Source organism: Pteronotus mesoamericanus, unplaced genomic scaffold (assembly GCF_021234165.1).
Source record: "Pteronotus mesoamericanus isolate MK-2021 breed Mesoamerican mustached bat unplaced genomic scaffold, CSHL_Meso_final contig_182, whole genome shotgun sequence".
In the NCBI taxonomy this organism is placed as follows: Eukaryota; Metazoa; Chordata; class Mammalia; order Chiroptera; family Mormoopidae; genus Pteronotus; species Pteronotus mesoamericanus.
In genome coordinates this window covers 10,999,524-11,025,280 of record NW_026555078.1, presented here as the reverse complement: position 1 = coordinate 11,025,280, position 25,757 = coordinate 10,999,524, and the positions used below count along the sequence as shown (strand labels likewise).

Below are 25,757 nucleotides of genomic sequence, written 5' to 3'. Positions count from 1 at the left end.
AACATAGAATAAAATGATACAAAGGGGAGTGTATACTTCGAATGGAGAGTAACATAGAGAATGATAAAGGAAAAAAAGCTCCAAATTATCCCTTTTATATTGCTTAGAAAGTTCCTTTTTATTATTGAGTCATTTTTATGGTTGTTAAACATAATCACTAAAGAGAAAAACATTTTATTGGAGTGCATATACGCTCATTTGTGAACAAAGGCAAACATTCTGACTTAGAATATGTATTTTATTAAGCATTCAGTGAATGTCATTTTAATCAGCCATGATTGTACTCAAAGGTTTGTCAGATTAGGCATTTAAAAATTAAGATCTCTCTAACTAACTTGTTGAGAAGAAGCTATGTGCCAAATACCATAAAAAACTCTAGGGAAACAGCAAAAGTGCCCCTGCCTTTAAGGAACTTAGAGTCAAGTTGGCTGGGAAAAAAGTTAATTTGTTATTAAAATCCAGTAATTTAAATGTTATAGAAAAGTCCAGGGTGTTAAGACACTCATACTCTATCTTATTCTGAAAAATTAAGACACTTACATTGGATATTATTATATTGTGAAGAATTGTTGAAGAGGTATGTATTTAGATGAGCTATAAAAGATGAGTTGAAGCATAATAATTAAATAAGAAATAATGTCCTAGTTGGTGCGGCTCAGTAGATTAAGCGCTGCCACTATGAACCAAAGGGTCTCTGGCTTGATATCTAGTCAGGGTACCTGACTGAATTGCGGGCCAAGTCCCCAGCAGAGGGCACGTGATATTTAACCACATATTGATGTTTCTCTCCCTCTCTTTCTCTCTCCTTTCCCCTCTCTAAAAATACATAAATAAAATATTTTTTTAAAAAAGAAATAAGAAAGATAGTCAGTAGTTAAAAATAGTATGGATTTTCATGCGTAGCATAAAAGACCGTAACCATATTAGGTGCTGCTAGTGCCTCACTCATATCCAATTCAAGCTCAATTCCAGTATGAGCAAGTGTATCTCATAGCTAATGACTTGGTTTGTTCTGTGTCTAAAGGCCCTTTTTAACATGGGCATCTTGTGGCAGACACATAATGCAAAGGAAATAGTGACCTCAGGGAAAGCCCTGAGGCATTGTGATCAATATAATAACTTCCTTGTATTTTTTTATGGAACAATTCTGCAGTGTGTTTCCCAGATTTCCAATAATGAATGAAATGAATTATATGCCATGGTCAAATGGATTTATTCCGTATATGCAAGTTTGGTTCAACATTTGAAATCAATGTAATTTACCACATCAAGAATTTATTGAAGAAAAATCATAAATCATGTCAATTGATACAGAAAAAGTACTTGAAAAAATTCAACATCCCTTCATAATAATAAAAAAAAAATCTCCAAAAAATAAAAAAAGAAGATAACTTACCGAACTGGACGATAAATATCTACCAAAAAACCAACAGCTACTGAGAGACTTGATGCTATATCCCTGCAATTGAGAGAAAGCAAAGAATCTCTTAACACTCAACTCAACTTAATACTGAAAGTTCTAGCTGGTACAATGGAGCAAGAAAATAAAATAATAGACAATACATATTGACAGGGAATAAAGAAAATTTTCCTTGATCCTGTAATTTACCAAACTTATCTGGATATGTGTGTTAATATAAAAACCTCTTTCTGAATGTTTATAACAACTTTATTTATGATTGACAAAAAAATGGAACAATGAAGTTATCTTTCAATAAGTGGGTGGATAAACAACTGGTAGATCCCTATGAGATAGTATTTTTTCAGATATTTTAAAATGTGAGCCAACAAGCTACAAAAGACAAGGACAAATCTATTTTTTTACTGGTTTAATAACTTTATTTGATATTATAAAAATAACACCTGTTATACTTACTTGGCAGGGGAGACACCATGATCATGAAGGTGGTTTTCCCAGGGTGAGGCTTATCCATTGCGCTTCGGGTGTGCTGATCCCTACGGTTTCCCCAAATGTGGAAAACTCGACTGCATAATCTGTGGTACTGGGGGACTGCATTTGTGCTCTCCCCTGGCAAAAAAAAAAAGAAAGAAAGAAAATTAAAAATAAAAGGAAAAGAAAAAAAGAAAAAGAAAAGAAAAGAAAGAAAAACAAATATCTGTTTATTTTAGAAAATTTGAAAAATCAAAAATTATATCAAGAATGTGTTTTTCCAAAATGCTAGCTAGAGACGAATCTTAAATGCACATTGCTACATGTAAGAATTCCATCTGAGGTTTCATAATATACAATTCTTACTAAATGATATTCTGGAAAGTATAAAACTATAGACACAGTAAAAATATCAGTAATTGCCAGGAAATTCCGGGTGACAGAGGTAGTGTTAAGTGGGGGGACAGGAGGTTTGTTAGGGTGATGAATCTAAGTATGAGCCTGTAATTACAGATATATGATACAATGCATTTGTCAAAAGTCATAGAACTTTACAGCACATAGAGTGAATTTCAATCTAAGTACACATTTTTAAAAATTATGTAGGAGATTCGGGCCTGCAAAATGGAATTCAAATTATGATAAAACAATCTAACTGCATTGCAATGTACAAAATAATATAACTAAAGGTGGTGGAATACATAGTTCTTGACCCAAGTAACTCTGGAAATAAATGAAGTTTGTAAGAATAAAGGAAAAAAAGAATATACAGAAAGACTGCAATCTAGGTGATAAAATTATTCTCCATGCATACATTGAGTTAACGTTTCTGATTCTGCTCCACATGTATGCTGGAAATGAACAGTTAAGTAAATGAATGTCACATGGCAGGAACCCAATTTCTTACTAATGTACTGGGAAGTTATACACCTGTGAAGGAGGCTAAAATGATACACTTGCTAATGCATTACAGTTGAGGACATCATTTTGAACCCATGTTTTGCTTAGTGTAGATACAAATGCTTGCACATATGCATATTTATAAATATGTGCACATACACAGGTGAGTATACACTCATACCTTGCTCTCTCCCCTGGGAAGTCCCAGAGAAAAGGACACCCCAGTGGGAACAAGCACACCTGACACCCAGATCTTGTTTCCTAATACCATTCTTATATAAAAGGATCCAGGTCTCCTTGGAGAGTGACTAATTCTAGGACTGGAGAGGAAATATACAAGATGAACCTGGAGCATCATAGTGCCAGAAAGTAAGGAGATGCCATAAACACACACAGACACATACACAAATATAATAAACAAACAAACAAACAAACAATGATCTCTTTTGTAGAATTCCAAACAATCTATGTAGGTACTTTGCCCCCCAACCTTAAGGAGGTGGTTTTCACTCCGTTGGTGTGGGGAGTGTTTAGTATGCACATAGTACTTTCGGATGAGTACAGTATGAAAAGGGAGATACAAGAGTAACTTTAGATTGGGAAAAAACTGACAGACCCGACCTCATCCGGGTGATCAAGGTTTATAAAAACTGTCATAAATTGTGATAATTTCAAGCACCCTTGCCATAATGTGATGACATGACACTTTACCTGTGTGGTCTTCCTCCCAAAACTCATTCTCCCAGTCTCATCTTGAGAGAACATCAGATACATTTTAATTAAAGGATATTCTATGAACACTTGACCAATACTCCTGTCCACTGTAAAAGATGTAAAATACAAAGAAAGTCTAAGGAATAGTCAGTCAATAGGAACCTAAGGACACATACCAATTAAATGCAATGTGGTCTTCTAGAAGGGATATTGAAACAGAAAAAAAACATTAGGGAAAGCTAAGGAAATCTAAATAAAATATAGATTATATTTAATAATAATATAGCAACACTGGTTTAAATATGTGACAAATATACCTCAATAAAGTAAGATATAAGTAATAAGGGAAATTAAGTTTGGTGTATGTAGGAATTCTCTCCACTTTCTTCATAATTTCTCTCAATCTAAAACTGTTGAAAAATAAAACTTAAAAAATACATGAGACTTAAGGTAAATACAGTATTAGGGATACAATATTAACAATGTTAACAGTAACACATAAAGTGTTAGGTAACTAATAAAAGTAGCAGCACGATGTGACACATGTTAAGTGGCTAAGAATGCATACATACTATAACAAATTTCGCTTTACCTTTCCTGATGTAAATGGGTACTCATTCTCTCACTGGCCTGCCCACTTGATTCTCATGCCTGCCACTCTGCATCCCGAGAGGAAGGACAAAATAGAGATAGACATACAGTAAGAAAATTGAGAGACAAAAATAACGGTGAAGAAAGAGAAAAAATGTAGGTTGAAAAAAGGAAGACATATTTAGAAGTGGAGAGAACATGGGGCTATGTCTGAAGGGTTTTATTTTATGAATTATTGTGATTTCATGGAAGATGAGGCATCTGAAGTCAGATTGAAAGTTATACACCAGAGGAGGACAGACGTGGCTCCTAACACAAGAGGGGAGCTAACTAGGGCTGAGGCTCTGATGTCTACGTATTTAAAACCCCAAGTGATAATTATTGCAGGCATTTGAGTGCCATTTCTTTTTTTATGAGAGAAGTGACTCTTTAAAATTACATTTATTGGGGTGACATTGGTTAATAAAATTATACAGGTTTCAGGCATACAATTCTATAATACATCATCTGTATATTGTATTGTGTGTTCACTACCCCAAATCAAATCTCCTCTCATTACCATTTATCCCCGCTTTACCTTCTTCAACCTCCCCCCATCCTTTTCCTCTCTGGCAATCACCATGCTGTTGTCTGTATCCATGGCATGCCTCCCATTTTTTCTTTGCTTAATCTCTTAACCCTTCTCACTCAGTCCCGGATCCCTCCCTTCTGACAGCTCTCAATGTGCTCTCTGTATCCACCAGGATTTTACTCAGGAACATTCTTACTGCCTCAAAGCATATAACTATGATTCCTCTTGCAATTTTTTGCCTGGATGACCATTTACCTGAATTGTGCTCAATTTTAACAATCTTCCAATGGGAGCTAGAGTTATTTAGGGCAATATAGTAGAAGTGTATTTTACAACTCTAAAGCATAAATAATTTTCCTAAATGTTACTTTTAAAAATCAGAGTTGAAAAATAAGGGTCAAACACAGCATCTCTGCGCGTTAATCTGAACTGTGTGTGTATCTTCCCTGCTACATCTGGAAGCTGATTTTCTACTCTCCTGGGTTGTTTGTCTGCCTCTGCGATTTTTGTTCCATTCACTGTTGGCCAGAGTCTGGCTACATGGTTTGCTGAAATCATACCAGCTGTTCATATTTCCGTATCACCTTTTTACAGGCTTATCTGTCTTTCTATTTTATTTCTATTCTCCTTTCTCTTTCACACATATTGTTTTTCTTTTTTTGTTATTTTTTTTAAGCCAGCCACCTATAAAGAATGTGAACTCCATCTTCTCAGACCAAACAGAGGCTAGGCCAGATGTGACCTGCAATTTGCTGAATGGGAAACAAATACAAGGGAAGCAGCCCTCTGCCATCTGTTGATGCAGAAAGCAGCAGGGCACGCCTGGCATTTCAGCAGGGCTCCCCCACTGGGACATTGAAAGAGAAAAAGCATTTGTTTTATTTTTCCCCTTTCCTGACCTGACAGCTCCTTTGAACAAAGTGGGGAGGAAAAGAGGACATTGTGCCAGGGAACAGTGAAAGCTTATAAATGTTGAGCTCCATAAATAAACTCTAGTTTGCATTACAAGTTCTACCCTTGCCACAGTTGCCTCTCCTGGGTGGTACTGAGGGTCTAATCTCTATCATCGTCAGAAATGCAGCAAAATGGCAAATTCCTTTCTTGCAATTCCTAGTCAGTTTTTCTGCTTTTTTTTTTTTTCCTCTGAATGCCACATAGAAGGCTCTTGGGGGAGTTAAAGGTAATGAGGCAGGTGTTAGCAACAGATACAAACAAAAGGCAAAGATTTCTTCTGGATGCAGAGCCTTGGTCTCACATGGTCAAAGAACATCTGGTTCACATTTCCTGAAAAGGATGAATGTAATAGAACAGGTTGCCCCGGTGACATAGGCATGTTAGCTTGGAGCCCTCTCTCTCTTCTAGCCTGATGCTGTGAACCGCCATTCGATCCGGAGACACAGCTCCGAGACAGCAATTTCCTTCCTGGATGTAGACTCTTAGTTGAGGTCTCTCTTGGTCACTGGGATAAACCATGATGAATAAAGTACAGTTCCTAGTCTCAAGAGGCCAGTTATCTAAAACAAAAGTGTGTTAAGAAATAAGCTTAAAATGTCTTCTTCTAAGGAGGACATCTGGGTCTTCCTGATAACTTTAGCCCTTTATTTACTAGATGCAACCTTACAGTATTTCAGAAATTACCCATTTTCTATACAGAATTATCATTTCAATCAATGCTAATAAATGTAAAATTGCTATTAAGATGGTGTTCACAATTCAAATTAGTAATGGCTCTTATTTTAAAATGTGGACACTGTTCTTAATGGACAAAACACACAATCAAAATTGTAGAACTTGTGAGTTCACTTCATGAGACCATATTAGCATCATACAAAATAAGCTTTTGTGGTAAATAACAAGAAAAATAATTATTTTTTTAAGCAACCTATAACTTTCAAACAAAAACCTACTAAGTGACAACCACTATGAAATGTGTTCAGGATGTAAACATGGGAGTGGGTGACCTTTGTCCCTTGAAGTCCTTTTTGTCCCACTTCTAAGAGAAGAGAGAGCTTGTAATAAATACTTCTATTTCTAAGTGAAATTATTGATACCTGTAAGTCCAGTAAGAGCATAAATTCTACACAGGGAATCAGAATATTTCTCAGAGTAAAAAAGGTCAAAATTGGAGATAATGCCATTAAGAATAGACATGATTTAGTATTTGTTTTATTACATTTGTGAAGAAAGAAACCTGTGCAGAAAAAGGTTGCAAGAAAATTCTTTGTAAATATCCTGTAATTATGAACTATAAGTTTCAAATAAGTTCCTATAAATTCTATGTTCCTTAAATAATGAACTATTATGTATGGTTGAGGAAGATGACAATTTTTCAATGAATTTAGGCTTTTTGAAAATTTACTGTATTTGATGACAGAGGCACCCCCGAAAGCCCAGTGTCAGCTTGTCTGTGGCATTTGTGCCAATGGGAGAAATGTCTGTGAGTACCCTAAGTGATAACATCATTTGTGATGACAACTAAAATCTTTAACCTTACTTATAGAAGAATTTTCAGTGTAAAGGAATTTTTACTGGCCCAAACTTCCCATCCCTGGAAAATAAGAGTACACTTGTTGCTTATGTTATTTGCAGTACTCACATACTGTTTCTGTATCTTTTTCTCTTTCCTGCAAAGTTATGTTCTCTGCTCTTCAATGTAAAGCAAAAAGCTCACTATGGTCACTGCCCATCCAAAATATTTTCAAAATAATGCTGATGATGTGGGTTGCCAGATAAATAGCGGGAACTAGAGAGAATTGGGAAGAAGGGCCTTCCCTTCTAATGTGTTATATGTTGACACAGGGCTCTGTAGTTCTTTGAGTCTGTTATAGTAAATGTTTAATAAAATTTACAATGTTGTGGGATGCTCCTGGATGTAAGGGTTACTGTTCGGGGCCAGCTGAGGAGGCAGCGGGGCTCTGAATCCCGCAGAGCCCATCCTGGGGTTGTCACGGATGGGGGAATAAACACGAGTCGTCGCAAACTCTTCTCTGTTTGTCAGGAGAGGAACACAGCTCTTCCCTCTAGTGGGGAGGCCCCCAAGCCCCTGTCCAAAAGCTTTTATAGAGAACCATTTGCATAGGGTTATACAGCAAAGCTCATCAATCAATGTCAAAAGGCTATGTTTACAGAAAACAGATAGAGATCATAGGTAACAATTGGAGGAACACAAGAGATCTGCCTCAGGTCATAGTCTATGAATAATGTAAATCTCCTTCCCAGTATGAGCTACTTATCATAGTTTTTGAGGGAAGAACAAGCATGCTTAGAGGAACTTACTTCTAGGCCTGATTTTCCCTGGGAACCGCCAGCTCTAGTTTAGGGCTGTACCTTCCTTTAGTATTGTTTCATGCCTGAGCCAGGTGGGTGGGGCACAGCCACCAAGAGATAAGGGGACTTGTTTCAGATAGAATGAGAACTCTGGCCGTGTCCAAGCCAAGCCGAGGGGTGCGGGCCTTTTGGCCCTTTCTCCGTGTCCTTCAAGTCTTTGTCCCTCTGCGCATACCAGCCAATGTCTGGCTTAGGTCGTCTCTCCTTGCAAGAGAACTTACCCATCATAAACAACCGACCTTCACAGGGCCAAGCAGGGTGATGTGAGGGAGGCAAGGGCTGCACCCCTACCAGGAGGACAGGTTTTATCTCCTCAGTGGCCTGCTTTCCCAAGGCCTCCTTGATTATTTCCAGCCTTGGAGCCCTCTTGCCTGTCGGCAAGGCTGCAGTCCCTGAAACCAGACAGAGCATTTCCCAACATCACAATATGTTGAAAAGTTTTGTCTCTTTTTCTTCTTTCTATGGCACTCAAAATTGGACAGGAACTGAGTGGAGGACAAATAATATTTATATTCATTTATTCATTTAGATGATATTTATTGAGACTCTACTATAAACCAGACACTGTTCTAGATAAAGCTATGGGTGGGCAGCAAGATACAAAGGCTAACACAACTCTAAAATCCCTGTCCTCATGAAATTCATGTTAGTGCAAGAGATACTTAACATACCAAAAGAAAGTAATAATATGTAGATATATTAGATTGTGATCAGTATGATTTGCTATGAAGACAAATCTAGGGATATGCTAGGGACCACCTGGGGGCCAGTTTTTTGTAGAGGATAAAAGAAATCTTTATCAGTAAGTGTTATTGGCATAGAGACCAGGAGAGCATGAGCAAACGAGTGAAGTAGACATCTAGGGGGAGAACACCCCAGGCAGAGAGAACAGTGGGGAGCAATGGCTTCGAGGCTGAGATATGCCTGTCATGTTCCAAAAAGAAAGAGGAATAAAGTGGTAGTAGGCTATGAGTCAGAAAGGAACAGAGGTCAAGCCCTGGAAGGCTCTACATGCTGTTGTAAGAACTATGTTTGTTTTTTTTTTCCTCCCAGTAGGATAAAAAACAATTGGAAGGCATTGAACAGTGAGGTAATAAGATCTGACCTAGTCTTTACAGGATCATTCTAGCTGCAATATTGAACCCAGACTAAGGTGCTCAAGGGGAAAAGCACAGACATCAATTTGGAAGCTATAGGAAGAAATTGATTAAAAGATCTTAGTTTATGGGAATAGGGCAATAATCTTAGAAAGGTAAAAGGTAATAGGATTTGTGGTATATTTTGAATAAAAATCACACAACATAGGCTAACTGATTAGATGTGGAGTAGGGAAGGAAGGAAGGAAGGAAGGAAGGAAGAAGGATTTCAGTTTTTGACGTGAACAGTTAGAAGAGAGGAGTTACCAAAAACTGAGATAATAAAGAGTATAAAAGGAATAGATTTAAAGGAGATAAGCATTTGAATTTTGAACTTGTAAAGGTCAAAATGACCATTAGATAAATAAGTGGAGATTACCATCAAGTATGAGTTTGGTATAAAAGTCTGAAGTTTAAGGAGAAAATAATCATATTTTTTGCTATATATTTCTTAGTTATCAGCATATGGATGGTATTTAAAACCAAAAGATTAGATGAGATTGCCAAAGGACCTGATGAAGATAAAAAAGTGTAGTCTGAGAACTGAGCCCTGGGCCATAGCAATGGTAAAAGTTTAGGAAGCTAAGGATAAAGTTAGTAAAATATTTTCTTTCTGAAAATGTTGCCATAAAAAGACGGAGAAAATTGAGCAAATTCTGGAGAGGAAGTTAAGTTTAAGATATTTTTTAATTAGATAAATATAAATGATTTTATACTGGTGGACAGATTCAGATAAAAAAGAACAAAATGATGAAACAGGTGAAAAAAATGATAATGTGCTGTCTTTGAGTGTGTAAGAGGGGATGGAATCTAGTGCGCAAGTAGTAGGGTTTACTTTTACTAGGATCCCAGCTATGTCTTCTTTAGAAACCAAAGAAAAGACAGACCACATCAATATAGATACATGTAGATGGCTGAATGAGTGACGGACACTTATAAAGATTGTTTTCTATTTGATCAGTGAAATAGGAAGCAAGGTAGTCAACTAAGAGAATGAATACAGGAAAGGTTTTGAGATAGTTTGAGTTTGATATGAGGGGAAAATTATGAAATATTTATTTAGAAGATTTGACTGTGTTTTTCTGTTAACTTTTTTTTTCTTGCCACCAATATAGAAACAATGTTTAAAAAAAATTGGGCAAAATCAGGGTGGTAACCAAAAAAAACATGAAAAAAGAGAAAGGAATTTAAAGATGTCAGATAAAGAAGTATTGAGTATATTTGATTGATTAATTTATGCAAAATAAGAGAGAATGATGATGGAACCACAGAGAGTAGGTTAAATGAATTGAAGTATTATATATGTCAGTTGCTGCAAAAATCATTGGAGACAAAAAAGTTAATGAAGTAAGTTAGCAAGATGGAAATAATTTTTTTGGAGAGTGGAGTTTTTGAAGTTGAGTTTAAGGTTGGCTGTAGTTATGAGTAGGGATAGGTGTGATCAGAGTATCATCATGTGATTGAAAAGATTTCATGGGATAAGAGACAAGAAAATCACTGAATTGAGTGACCGGTTTGCTGCAAGTTTCATCAACATAGATATTGAAATCACTATGCGGAAGAAATGTTGTGAATTAAAGAGACAGTAAGCCAGAAGGTAAAATATTTAAAATAGAAGAAGTGTCCTGTGACCTGGTGGATGACTTCTATAAGCATGGGTGATATATGTTTTAGCATGATGTCATGACATTCAAAAACTGGTATTCTTATGGGTGAAGGAAGTTAAAGACCACGAAAAGTAGAAAAGATTGCTATTTTTCTTAAGACAAAGTAGCAGGAATAAAGTCAGAAGAAAAGCTTCCTTTATATAGAGAAGATGTACCTCAAGTCTCAATTTTCCACTAGAGAAAGATGATAAAACTTTCAGATAAATTGCCTAAGTTGCAAAAGATGTTGCTGATTACTGGAAATGACGATCACAGAGCACGGAAGAGAGAGTTTCAGAGTCAGGACACAGTGAAAAATGGAATGAACGGAGGTATAGGGCCCAGTGGTTGACCTGGAGTAACCTGGGTGTTTTTATGGTGACAGGTATATACACGAATAAAGGAAAGAAATAGTTGCCTTGATGATTATTTCTTTCCTTGATTCCAAGTCAGAGGGACGTAGTGACTCTGAAGTTGTTTTACAGAAGTTATCCTGACAGGGGCATACAGATGTCAAGGGTCTTACCGGACGCAGTGATGGATGTGAGGCATCAGCAGAGGGCCAGTGCTTCCGGCAGCACAGGCCTGCTCTGGTTTTCTGCCCAGGTAGCCTTGCCGGTCAGCAGAAAAGTGGTCCTGCTTCAATCTAGAGAGTTGCTTCTTCATCCTTTTGTATTTTTTCTACCATACCTGCCAGTATGATTCCTGTTCAAACCAGCTTTCATGGAAACAGGTAGGTATATGTGGCATTCACAATAGTAGGGGAAATAAAAACAACTTGGCACTATAGACTTTTTTTCAGAACTGCTGATTTGATGTCTTTCTCAGGAAAACAAATATTGCAATTCTGAGAAATATGTATGCATTTTTGTGTGTTTAAAAGTAGTCCCAGAATTTGTTTCAGTTTTCTTCTGTGAATCATTATTTGGATAGAAGAATTGACTTTTTTTTTCCTATGAAGAAGACAATAATTCTTAATGAGAACTTTTATCAAAAATCTAAGATACACATTTTCTGGGTAGAGAAACATGCTCCTTATTTACAAAATTTCTTAAAAGAATGTTTGAGAAGCAGTTGAATTATCAGGAAATATTATCAAACAAAAATAAACGTATGATACCATATGGTAGATGCAAGCACCATCATGAATATCAATCACAGCCCCACTGGAAGTGGGTCAAGTCATGATCTCGTAAAGCAGCATATGATGTTACTCACACTGCCCTCTGTGATGCACTCAGTTTCTAAATCTCTGGCTTGGAACCATCCCTTGGCTCATTCAGACACCTTCCCTTAATATAATAAATAGCTTATAAGAAATTATTCTTATAATTTTGGTGTGTGTACATTGTTTTGTTTTAACAACAGAAGCTCTTGCTAAAGATACAGTGTGTTACCAGGGAATCCCCTCTGTTATTTTTCTTCCCAATACTAGCGCATTTCATAGAATATTTTAAGTCCCACCTACACTTGGCTCATTTCTTCTGTCTCTGCCCCTCCTTTTTTCTGCAGTACTGCTTCATCAGGACATATAGATTACAGTAGAAGTTCACGGACAGAAAAAGCTCTTTTGCTATTTTTTTGTTTTTCTGCTGGTGGTGTTCTTTATCTAGCTTTGAAGAAAGACATGGTGACAATCAAAATGGGGTACCCTGTAATGAGATGGAGGTCTTGACTTACATCAGATAAGGTTCAGCCTGTACATGGTGTGTGACCGCCCACATGTGGCAGAGGTAACAGGATGATGTCTTTTCTTGACATACATGAAAATAGCAAGTGCCTGAAAGTAGAAAGAGAAGTTAACTTGATTCCTCTATCATGGACTGGGTGTAATCTCTGAAACTGAGTTAAACAACCCTTCAAAAGAGATGTCTGTACAGTCTCAAAATATTGGTGAAGTCAGACATTTTTTACTGACTACGTTTTGGAGGCTGGGATGGTATTGGGAGTTGGAGTTACCCCAACATACTTTGCTATTTCATTAGGAATTTACTGAAAAATAAATCTTCTTGCTTCTGCCCTATTTCTACACTGAAAAGAAGTGATCAGTCATCAGTGAGTGTGCTGCCAAAAAGTTTTGTAAAGTCAGGAGCCATTCCAAATGGGAATTAATGGGGGGCAAAAATGATATTTTCATATTCTTAGCATTTATAATGTATGGCAATCTGTCTTTGGAGGGTCTGCAAATAAATTAAGCATGAATGATGTATATGGTGTAAAATATGACCTTAACAAGTTGTCTCATATCTCTCTGATGTTTCCATCTGATTTGTGCATAGAATGTGCAGATAAAGAAGGAAGATTATGATTTCAAAAGAAATAGCCATTATGGGTCACTATCTTCCTGGGCCTGATAAGTTTAATCCAAGTTGCCTGGAAGGGAAGAACTCATAAAATACTTTATCTGAAATGAGAGCAAAAATACTCATAAACTCAAAGGTTAATCACTGCACCAGAAGAACAGATGAAGGAGACAGGGCAGTTTTATGTTTCTTTACTGTGCTGCCCTTATTAATCATGTTGTGGGGTGCTTTAAAATCTGCATCTGCACTTTCTTTTAAAAGGCAAATGGATAGACAGACAGACACTGAAAATGAAGCTGGATTGATGATGACATGATTTATTATTCCTCTTTCCTTATACTTGACAATATTTTCAGGAGATATATTCAAGGTCGGAATGTGCATTTAGTTTTATTTTTAAGATCTACTTTCATGCCATGCTTCTTTTTCTTCTTATTTTTATACTTCACTTAAAAATTCAGCTTGCTAATTTCTATTGAGTTTTAGGTATTTACTTCACTTAATTTTCAGTGCAAGTGGTGTTACTTTAAGATGACAGGTGGGTAGCTTGATCACCTTTATAATGATCTCTTCAGATTTCATTAAATTATGCTAATCATATGTTGTTGATAATTCAATAAGTGAATTTCATATCTGCCTCTTTATTCATGCAGGACATCTTTGGACAAGTTGTAACACAAAGGATCTGTGCAAGTGTTAATAAGACAAACTACATAGTAAGTCCCTATATATTTATGTGATAGGATCTAACATAATAAAAAAAAAACTTTACCTTGCATTGTTTTTTTTAATTTTATTTAGTTATTTTTTAGAAGGGGGGGGAGGGAGAAAGGAAGGGAGAGAAACATCAATGTGTGGTTTGCGTACCCGCTACTGGGGAGCTGTCTCGCAACCCAGGCATGTGCCCTTACTGGGAATTAAACCAGCGACCCTTTGGTTCACAGGCTGGCATTCAATCCACTGAGCCACACCAGCCAGGGCTGCACTGTTATTTTATCTAGACCAGGTACTCACAACTTCCCTTTAAAAGGTAAAATAAGAATACTTCTGACTTTACTGGCCATATGATTTCTATCATTATAATGTGAAAGCAGCAACTGATTATATGCAATTGAATATGTATGGCGATATCTCAATAAAACTGTATTTAAGAAATTCGCAGAAAGTATAATTTGGCTATCAGTTTAGATTATTTGTAAGAATAAAATAAAGTTGATATTTAGAAACTATGCCTTTTTACTTAGTTTGCTACACAACATGCATTTGAAAGCTTTCTATTCTTTTTTTTTCCCTTTCAGTTCCTTTTTAAGGATTATAAACTCAGGTGCTTATAGTGACCAGGAAATAACTTACATTTATACAAATGAAATGATATAATAAAGTGTGTTGGGGCCTGTGATTAGGTAGAGCATGGGTGGTCAAATTCTTAAAGAATATTGCAAGAAGATTTGGCCCAATGGCCATGAGTTTGCAACTTCCATTAATATTGATATATAAAATTCATTATTCATGTTTTTAATCTTTTTAAAATATAAACTTCTTTTGCATTCTCTTAGGATACAGTGTCTGATTTAATGATAATTCCACATTTTTCAGTGACATAGCATCTTCCTTCATTAAGTGTTTCCTGTCTCTAAATTATAGTCAGATAATCCTTGCCATCCCAGATTTTGTTACCTCAATTCTCAGTATCTGAATTCATTAATCAACAGACTTGGATATATTTTTACAGTCTTTACTGAAGGCAAGCATGTGATCTCAAATTCTAGAAAATGAAGAAAAAAGATTTAAATAATGTTTTATATTTCCTAATCCAAACTCAATATCTAATCTTATACTGTCCAAATAACGTTAGTCAATAGATGTGTATAGCAAGGAATATTGAAGGTGGATTGTAACTCAAAACATGAAATGACACTCTCTTTTATAATCCATTAAGGCCACTTTAGTAGTTTAGAATTGTTAAAAGCCTTTCATAGAAATGCGCTCCCACTGGATGACTTCGGAAAAAAATATCTAGCTTTTCTTTGGCCTACAATATTGTCCACAAAGTAGATTGTGCTAATAACTCCAACATAAGTCTGGCTGTATAATGCTGATACATGCTGCTGAATGATAATGCTGCTGAAGCCATGCTAGCCTTTCAGTTTTGCAGTCTTTCCCACATTTAACTAGTTTACCTACTACTCGTTCTTCTTTCTGGAAAAAAAAGTCCTCATTCTTTTTATGGTATTGTAGAATCCTATTCTTCTTTCAATTCTATACTTAAGTGATGTACTTAGAAAGGATATTGAATGGCACTGTAGAAAAGATATGCTAGTCATTTATTCATGCAGTTGACAAATATTAACTGAATGCTACTATGGGTCATATACTCTGCAAAACCTTAGGGATATGATGGCACATGAGGCATACTGTGTCCCTACCTTCATGAGCCTTACATTCTATGTCATGAAGTTACCTGGAGTTACTCTCTGTTGTGTGCTTTTACTCTCTACTCTCTGTTTCTACTGTACCTACAGAGTTAAAATTTAGCACTTATTGCAATATGTAGTTTTTTTGCAGTAAATTATTTTTTTGGCAATGATGTAATAATATGAACTCCAGGAACTATGTCTCTTTCACCATGGACTCTTTGGTATTTACCTGTGGTTGGCACACAGCAAACATTTTTCTTACTAAAGGGTGGAATGAGAGAATGCAAAAAAAAAAAAAAAAAAAAGGAAAAAGTCTATGTTAATATGTTTTGATTTGACTCAAATTTCCTATGGAACTTTTCTCAGGTATAGTGTACTTACTTAGATTGTTAAATGTTAATGCAGAATAATTGTTCTAAACATACTTATTAGGGTATATGGCAAACATTTATAAGATTACTGCGGTTTACCATTTTGTAAAAAATCATACAAATGAATCTGCAACTACTAAAAGAGCAAAAAAAAAGTCAACAAGTATAATTTTATTATTTTGTTCTGGTTCTCATCAAGTCAGCAGGTAATTCTTATTTGGAAGTAGTTCAGATTCAATTTGAATACAAATACATTGAGATAAATTATCTTCCAAAGGGTATCAGATTTAAACTGAGCATCGCATGGAGCCATTTTAATGTTTCATTTCTAAACTTGTATCAGTTACTCCAAGACCTTGATAAACACTTTATTGGGACTATTTATACAGATACTATTTTTCACAAAAATAAGAAAATAAGGTGTGGGGAAAAGAACCTGTTTTCAAAACTCAATTCAAAAGCTAATTTCACCAGAAGCATGTTTGTATAGTATATTTTCCATTAACTAAAAATATTTTATTTTTTAACCTTTAAACATTGTCTTCCATAGCATATAGATAATTAGGCATTTGCATATATTGTTCTAGGAGCAAAATAATAACTTTTAAGTTTTGATGAAGAAATTTAGCATCATTTTCAGATAAAGTATGATCCAGTTGTTTTTATTTTGCTGATGTCAGAAGCTCTGCAAAGCATAGATTTCATTTATAGTAGTGACCTGCGGTGAAGCTTGACTTACAGTACCTAATAAATAATTTCCTTTCTATTTTATACCACCATGTTGAGTAGCTCCAGTATTTTCTCCTAGGAAAAATGAGAACAATCTTAGATGTATTGCCAAATTTTTAAACATATCAATAATATGACATACTCCTATATCAAATGTAAGGTCTGTAATCAAAGCTGTCAGTAATGTTTTAAGGAACTGCTCATCACCTTCTCAATGACTGAAAAGGTTCAACTTTTTCATATTGGTGATAATTTTCTTAGGAACTAAAATTAGTTGCATGAAATTGAAACAAAAAAAGTTCTCCACCCAATAACTTGCTCCTACTAATCTCTCATGTCATGTACAGCTTTGATTTTATGATTGCAGGAAGATATAAAAATATTCCAGAAAAAAGTCCAGAATATTAGGAAATATGGGTAGGAAAGAGGGAGTAATGTTTCCCAAAAAGTGGGGCAATAGTCATTGCGAGGTAAGAGCTAAATTAGGAGCATTCATAAGACACTCAGACAACAAAATAAAAATGACTTGGGGAGTGATTCTTACTTGAATCACTGGATTTGTTATCTATGTACATGCTAGAATAGAGATCAAGGGAAAGTCAAAAAATGGGAAAAGTTTGTCTCTCTGGAAAATCTGATGGACAAAGACCACAGACTTAGAACCTTGTTATGTAAGACAATATTAGAAAAATATTTGCAACCTCTTCAAAGACCATGAAAATTCTAGGAAATTGTTGACAACCCATTATCTATCAAGGACCATGGAGGTGACTAAAATATTATATCTTTCTGTCAGGGAACCATACTTTTATCAAAGCATCCAATGTGCCTTTTAGGTTGGAGAAGTATATTAAGGTTATACAGTGAAACAGGACCAATATAAAGGGAAATTTATGATGAGGAATTAAATCACATGATTATGGAAACTGAGAAGTCCCACAGTCTTCTGTTTGTAAGCTGGAGGCCCTCGTAAGCCTGATTCCAAAAGAGAGCCAATGGTGTCAATTCCAGTCCCAGGGCCAGACAAGGTAGCGTGGGATGAGTCTCATGTAGTGAGGCAGAAAATAGGGGCAAAGTCTTTCTTCTGCCTTTGGTTCTATTCGAGACCTCAAAGAATTTCATGGTGCTCATTGTATTGAGATGGCAGCCTATGTTACTGAATTTACCAATTCAAATGCTAATTTCATTCAGAAACCCCCTCACATACCCCCCAGGAACAATGTTTAATGTTGGCACCTTATGGCCAGTCAGGTTGACACATATAATTAACCATCACAGAAAATGACTTCAGTATCAAAACAGTAACAACTGCAGAGCAATAACATCTCTTGCGCGCGCTCGCTTGTACGTTTTATTTTCTACCCAGAGTGGCCCAGTCCTTAAGGAAACATGGTTAACTTTCATCTTTGACTCTCCCACTGACAGGGCACATGGTACCCACATTGCAAAATTCCCTTTTCTCTAAGCTTGAATTATCACCAGTCATTTATCTACTAGGCTTATATGTCCACTCAGTGTACATGACTTTGTGATTCTGGAATTTTATAATTTGCTGTGAGAGTGATATACAATTTCCCACTAAACACGTATAAGTTTTTTCTCTGTATCTAAGAGTTTTGTGTTTTCTTTCATGTTTGTGATTCAGCATAAATATAATTTCTGACTTTTTGGGATAATAATCATAAATTCTCATTATAACATGCAGTTTTTTTTATATTTCAGTATTTGTAACCAAATATATATTTTAACACCAATATGTTAAAATGGTGTTAATATTGTTTAATACTATGGTGAGGCTTGTTTTGTCTAAAATGTTGTTAAATCATTGATGCATCTCAAAATTTTTTAGGTCATAGAATTTATGATATATGACAATACTCTTCTGACTTACATTAAGGTTACTTTTTTCCTGGGTTTTTGATCTATTTACAGATACTGAATCATACTTTAATATACAGATTTATAATGAAACCTGTATATTATCTATTTATTTATTTTTTGTCTCTTACTCAAACCAACTGTTAGAAGTGCATAATATAACGAGAAGCTCACAACTGACCTTCTGTGTTAAGTTGAACTTTAATTTTTTTTCTTATTTCTTCCCATGGGAAATAAATATAATACTTCCCACAGGCACATTTGATGAGCAGACACATACCTAAAGGCTCACCCTTGTAAAAGTTAAGTCTTCTGAATGTGTTTTGTTAGTAATAGCAAGCAAATTATTATGGTCCAAGAATTCATGGCTTTGATTTGCATTTGTCTTTTGTTTTTGACATTAACTCTGAATTTTCAAAGAAAACTGTTAGATATTGACAGTTGCTAGATGTGGTGTCAAATAGTACCAATCATTCCCCAGGGGCTAGAGCCAGATAATTACTATTTGACTAGCCGCTGTGATAATCTGTCTTGATTTTGGTATTGAATATAAGCCAAATGTCTCCATTAAAGTGGCTTTCAATGACATATTTCCATAATCTTAGTGAGTAAAGAAGAGAGCATTGGAAACTCCTCAGGGTCATTCAGATTAACTATTGTGAAGGGATACTAGGTTGTTCCGATTTTGCTTATGAGAAAGGTTTAGCTGGGGAATAGAGTATCAGCCTGAAGAATATGCAGAGCTATATAATGGGATATTTCATGCAAATTAAACTGTACAATGGATTCGATCTCTAGGTGATCATAAAAATTAAAAGTAAGGCACGTTCTAGTTTAGACACTCTTGCTATGTTATGAAATTTGCTGTATAATTGTTTTTAAAACTAAAAATGCCAGAGAAATGAAAACCATATTAACAAATTCTGATGAAGTAAAATTTATTATGTTGGTCATTAGATTAATAGAAAGATGTTTTTATTTATTAAATATTGTCACCTATATTTCTGAACTAAATCAGTTAAGTAAGGTAAGGCATTGAAAGGAAAATTCCTTAGCAAAATCCCCACATGATTACAAATTCCCATAGTCATTAGCTTTCTTGCTGCCTTTTTCGAGCCTACTACAGCTTTCTTTTAACAGGACAGCATGGGGGAAAAGAATCAAGAGTGTTAGGCTCCCATCAGGGGTTTTCCTTTGCCCAAGGATTTTGCCCATTCAACTTACCTTAATTACTCATTGATGCTCTTACTCTTGGAGATGATGGTGGTGGTGACGGTGGCTGGTGGTAGTGATTTATATACCTCCTATAATGGCTCTCACCATAGGATTGATCTGATACAAGCCATATCCTCCAGGCCAGAAGTGAAAGTTCCTCACAATTGACTTTTTGTGAGCTTGCAACCCAGTTGGAAGGAGTAGACTCAGAGGCATCAGTTATTTTAGCTTGTCAGCTGTGGGCACTCAGTGTTTTGCTATAGGATTATAGAATGCTGTTTATTCCTCAGAATTTTTAAAATGAGAAACTGTTATGGGGATATTAAATGAAGATTTTTTTTTTCTGAGTAAATATGTGAGTGTGAGAGAGAAATAGTCTGCTCTTTAATCATGCATGCAAGGTAAGGTTAGAGGGTGAGTGGGAAAAATTCAACTCTATGTGAAAGTGCTTGTGATTTCGATATAAAACAGTTATTTAATGATTTAAAGAAAAAGTTTACATAATTGAAAAATCAACTATGTCTTGAATAATTGTCAAATTAAACTTATAGACAATAATTACTTTGTCACTTTAGCAAGAACATAAAAAATGGAAAAATTTCTGACTATTTCAGTTAATTGAAAGTGAGCAATTTCATTGTGTTTGTACCTCCATGAGTAAGCTGAAGGAATGTTTGAGTGAAGTACCCACAATTTAATTTGATACTGAATTTTCTGATATTCACCTCAAGTCATTTAATGATAATATAGATGAAATCATGGTAAGATTTAATATGTCAATTTTCTTTTTGCAATATCAACATTTTTTTACTTAAAATGTTTTCATCTTTATTGAGATATAAATGATAATAACTGTGTAAGTTTAAGTTGTACAATGTAAGTGATTCAAGATGTGTGTGTCTATATACACATACACATATGCCATGACATGATTACCGCCAAAAGGCTAATTAAAACATCTATCACTTCACACAGTTACAATATTTAAGATTTATTCTTTTTTTTTTTTTTAATTTTTTTTTTTATTAATTTATTTACTTTTTAAATACATTTGTCTCTGAATAAGATTTATTCTTTTAACAGTTGTGATAATTAACTTTTTATTTCACATGTAACTTTGAATCAGGAAAAAGAAATCAACACATATATTTGTTGGGATCTTCTGGATAATTAAGCACTCCCACTTAAGAAGAAATTTTGACTATCTCTATAGACATGTTAAAGGATGTTATTTTGTTTCATCCAGTATAAAAAAAAAAGTATAATAAAAAAAGCTACCACTATTACAATCATACTTTATAAATATGTTATTGGACATTGAATATGATGTCTATTACTTTTAAAATAAATTTCTGGATGAAATCTCATTGATAACCTGCAAAATTAAAATGACTTGTCAGTATGACAGTATAAATAGTCCTTTAATATTTCATGAAATCGCAATGCTTCTTCTAGACCCAGACTCTGGTCTGTATTTCCTGTTGCCCTATATGTGGAAAAGAGATAGCGATATTAAAATTGGGATCTCTATCTTTTTACCTGTAAGCAGTGACACTTTGAAGAACGTATCAAACTTTTCCTCTATTTAAAAGTATATGAGTTAAGAACAGGACTGGCTTTATTAATTACTCATTAGTAAACCTATGGTAGAGAACGTTGATAAAATGTGAGTATATCATGAACTAAAAAGAGTTGAGCTATGTATACAAATATCAAGTCATTATGCTGTATACTTGAAACTAATATAATATTATATGTCATTTATATTTCAAAAAAAAAACTAGAACTTGCTTTAGGCAGTGCTTTTAGTGTCCTGGTATATGCATGCATGGGCTATGAATATAAATTGTTTAGTGGCAGTAGTTCTGCCTAAAATTAAAATTCTTACATTTGTATTTATAACAGATATTATGCAATATTAAAATAAAGAGTAGAATATGTGTTATTAAAATTTTTAACTTTTTATTGAGAATGACACAAAATAACTACTCAAAACACAATGACAGGTTGAGGAAGGAGGGGGAGAGAGAGAGAGAGACAGATTACAGGAGAAGTAATGAAGCATTATATCTTGGCACTTTTAATAAGAAATTATTGACTGCTTTTGAACAAGAACCATTTCTTGTTTGCACTGGGCACAAATGATGTATTCAACCCTGGTTTAGAGAGCTTATGCAATCAGTCTTAACTGTTTATAATCTCCTCATGCATGTTACCTGTGTTCCCTTGTCTTTCGTGTCTCTCTATCATTACAGATGAAATTATGCCTCTAAGAATGAATTGCAACACTGTGGACTCCTTTAGTAGACTTTCACAATACTCTGTGAAGCTGTGCAGGCTTGCAAGATAATTTCTCAATAAAATAAATATAGCTGGACAAAAACTGTTTGAGGTTTGTTGATCAAGCATTATCTTGAAGAAATCAATAGTATTTTAATATATCACAAAAGGACACATCTGTCCCAGGGTAATATTGGCATTTCATCTCTTCCTCCTATTCCTTTCAGGGAGAATACTTAGAGCTTAGTTTTAAGAGTGATGGTTGGGTCCCAGAGAATCTTTTCAGACATTAGTTGGTTCTTTTTCTTATTAGTTGTAGCTTTACCTACAGGCTTCAATCTTTATTTTCTCCATTTTTTAAATGATGACAATAACACTGCCTCAAAGGGTTGCTCATGAGTTGAATGATACTGTGTATGTCAAGTGTTTGGCTTGGAGAAGGTAATCATTACATATAGCTATTTTCAGCATATTAGATTTTGTATAGACCTTCTACTCTTCAAATAGAACCATTCACTCTCACCTTTATTCTAATATTCTCTTAGCATGTTTTTCCCCTTCACATTTAAGTCCTGATTCCTCTCTACTAATTTTTTTCCTTTGATATGGATTATAATCTTGCTTCCCAGAGAAAGTACATGTGAATGCTTTTACAAGATTGGAGAGCTTAATAATAGAAAAGGCTAATTGGGTAGATTTGTAATGTTTGAAGAAAGACTCTTTGGATTTGTTTCAAATTACTTTGGAAACAACACAAACTTTATTAATAAGTCACCTCTTTGAGGAAACCAACTAAAGAAAAAAATCATAAATATTTATTTTAAATAACACTACACATCTCTAGGACTGTATTGCATCACTATCTCAACTATTCAGAATATAGTTGAGGATCAAAAATTAAGTAGGCAATTAACTGAAATTCAAAGATAGAAATGATGAATGAAAAATTATTTTTCATATACTACAGTTAAATACATTTTCAGAAAAACTCCTGGAATATGCAGCACACCTAAAAATATTGAGTTCAAAAGAAATATGCAAGTATTTAGAATATGAAGCTTAAATACTCATAACTTATAAGATTTTATATATACACACACACACATACACATATACATATAGATATACATATGTATGTGTGTGTGTGTGTATATATATTCACCAGTAAAATGTTAATAAAAATGATTATTATGGGAAACAAAATCCAACAATTTATAAGCAAAATAAAATACCATGACCAAGTTTGTTTATTGCAACAATGTAAGGTTGTATGAATATTACAAAAATAATTAATACATTTCACTACATAAACAGAAAAAAAGAAGAAAAATAAAGATCTTATAAAATTCAGGATGAAGCATTTATCAAAATTTATAATAAATATATGAGATAAAATCTGATAGAATAATAGGAAAATTTGCTTAACTTGACATAACCAGCAGGAAACATCATGTGCAATACTGGAACTTTATGATGATTATGTTTAAATCAAGAAATGCTATGCAAATGACACAAACATCTGGGAATGGCCAAGGTTCTCATGAAAAAATATAACCTGGTAAATAAATTTGCCAGACAAAATATCAACATATATCCTTCCTTGTGTGGTATATTTTCTTTTCTTCGCCTTATCTATATAAATATTACTCTCATCTCAAACTTGAGCAGACACGGGTATGGCTATGCAAGTCTACCAGTGCTTCATTTCCCATCAGAGCTGGTGACTTTTCCTATTCAGATCAGTCACACAACTTTATATCCAAGAATTATTTTATTTCATTAATGAATCCCAGTCTTAAGAGGAAAACAAAATATTTTGAAAGAAGAGAAGTTTGTAATATTAAGGCAACTGAAAATCATTTTTCCAAAACCTGAGGAGTTTGTAAACTTTGTCTACAAAAATTGTATTTCAGTCACTCCTTAGCTTGCAGACTGCCGTTTGACAAATGGGTACATGTGATAATTAAATACAGAAGAATCCAGCTGTGTCTGTGTGACTGTGGGAATCACTTATTCTCATAGTCATTCTAGAACTCAGAGAAGAGCAGAAAGGAGTCTTCTAATACTTAACTGAGCCTTGGAACTTTGTTTATTATCCCCTAACCACATATTTTTTCAAAACATACAACAAATTTAAGGTATAGTTACTGTGGTTTACATCATTAACATCTAATTATACCTAGCCAACATTAATGAAAATCATAAAACAGATCTTACCAATCATTTGGTAATGATGATAAAATAATTAAACCAAAATTACATTACTAGAAATAATACAATTTAGATTTAGGATGAATTTGACAGCTGGTCTCAAAGAAAGGATGCTTTGGAATCAAATATTATATCTGGTTGGAGTTTTCCTCATCAAAAATTGCTATTAACTGATAGTCTAGATAAAAGAATAGAGGACCTGGAGAACATTATGTTAAGTGAAATAAGCCAGTCAGAGAAAAGTAAATGCCATATGATTTCACTCATGTGTGGGACATAGTGAACAAACTGAACTAACAAGCAAATTAGAGACTGACTTATAGGTAGATAAGTAGGCTGACTGCACTGGAGGGATGGGTAGGGAGTGGAGGGATCAAGGGAAAAGGAAAAAGGACTCACTGACATAGACAACAGTGTGGTGATTGGGAGAGCAATATCAGGGGAACACATTGTACTGGGAAAATACAATAAAAATAAATTTTCAAAAAGCAGAGACCTATGTCACAGATCCTTTCTCAAAGTTGGTGTGTGATAAACATTTTAGAATTAACACTTTGTTGTTCCTCAAGTGATTATTTTACATTTTCAGTGAAGTATAACACTTGTTTAAAAAATTACCCAAATAGATAAAAGGCACAGCTTGAAAAGAACAACTGCAACCTCCCATTCTTCCTTTTTCTTCCAGATTGTAGGTGAGGGATTTACAGTTGATGTGGGGCATTTGCAGGTGTGAGAGAAGTTTTTTTTTTTCCAGTATTTATGTAATTCTGCTACTGTAAATATGAACTAATTATAAGAAAGGCCTGATAATGTCTATTAGAAAATAAATAATTGCCATATCTCATGTTACTAATTGCTGGATTTTAACCAAATAAAAGGTGTTTTAAAAGTAAATACAAAGTGTGTCTTCTCCTCTAGTGGCAGAGAGGGGATTGATAATGAAAATGTCAGTAAGCACAATGAATGCTAACTCACCCTGAGAACTGTCTTGGTGCATACATCGAAAAATCATAGAGGCAAAGTTGGTGGCTGTCCATTCAGGAAACTTCCTTCAGTGGATGTTTGCATGTCTCCATAATAATAGTGTTTTTTGCCAATGATTAATGCTAAAAGACATTGTTCATTGGCACCCATGCCTAGAAATAAGGCTGAGAAACAAACAAGATTACCAGATTGCAACAAATAACTCCTAGTCTTCTGAAATTCTTGTCTTATTTTATGTAAATGAAAATGTGTTTCTTAATTTTATTTCTCTGAAATCTCAGCTAAGTCTGATTCACTTCCTTGCTTTGTGTTATTGAACACTTAGATGTAGTCGTATTATTTCAATTTAGATTGTTTACATTTTCTAGTCTCCTCCTTGCTATAAATTTAAAGTTGAAAGAACAACCAGATCAATTTATTAAACAAAACCAGAAGTTCAGTTAAGTGACTTGCCTGTAGTCAAACTGACAAATCTGAACCCTAAACTTGAATTTTATAACTCCGTGGTTTGGCTCATGTTATTTTACTTTATAATATACTTTATATCACTCATTTAGCTTATAAACAGATATGGAAATAACTAAAAGTATGAA

The 25,757-nt window shown here is 34.6% G+C and overlaps 1 non-coding gene across 1 annotated transcript; it reads left to right on the top strand.

Moving 5' to 3' along the window:
- The first annotated feature begins 1,868 nt into the window (after positions 1 to 1,868).
- Positions 1,869 to 2,032, top strand: LOC129066098 (U1 spliceosomal RNA). Its single transcript, XR_008528641.1, has one exon. It is a non-coding gene; the product is annotated as a U1 spliceosomal RNA (small nuclear RNA).
- The last annotated feature ends 23,725 nt before the right edge of the window (positions 2,033 to 25,757 follow it).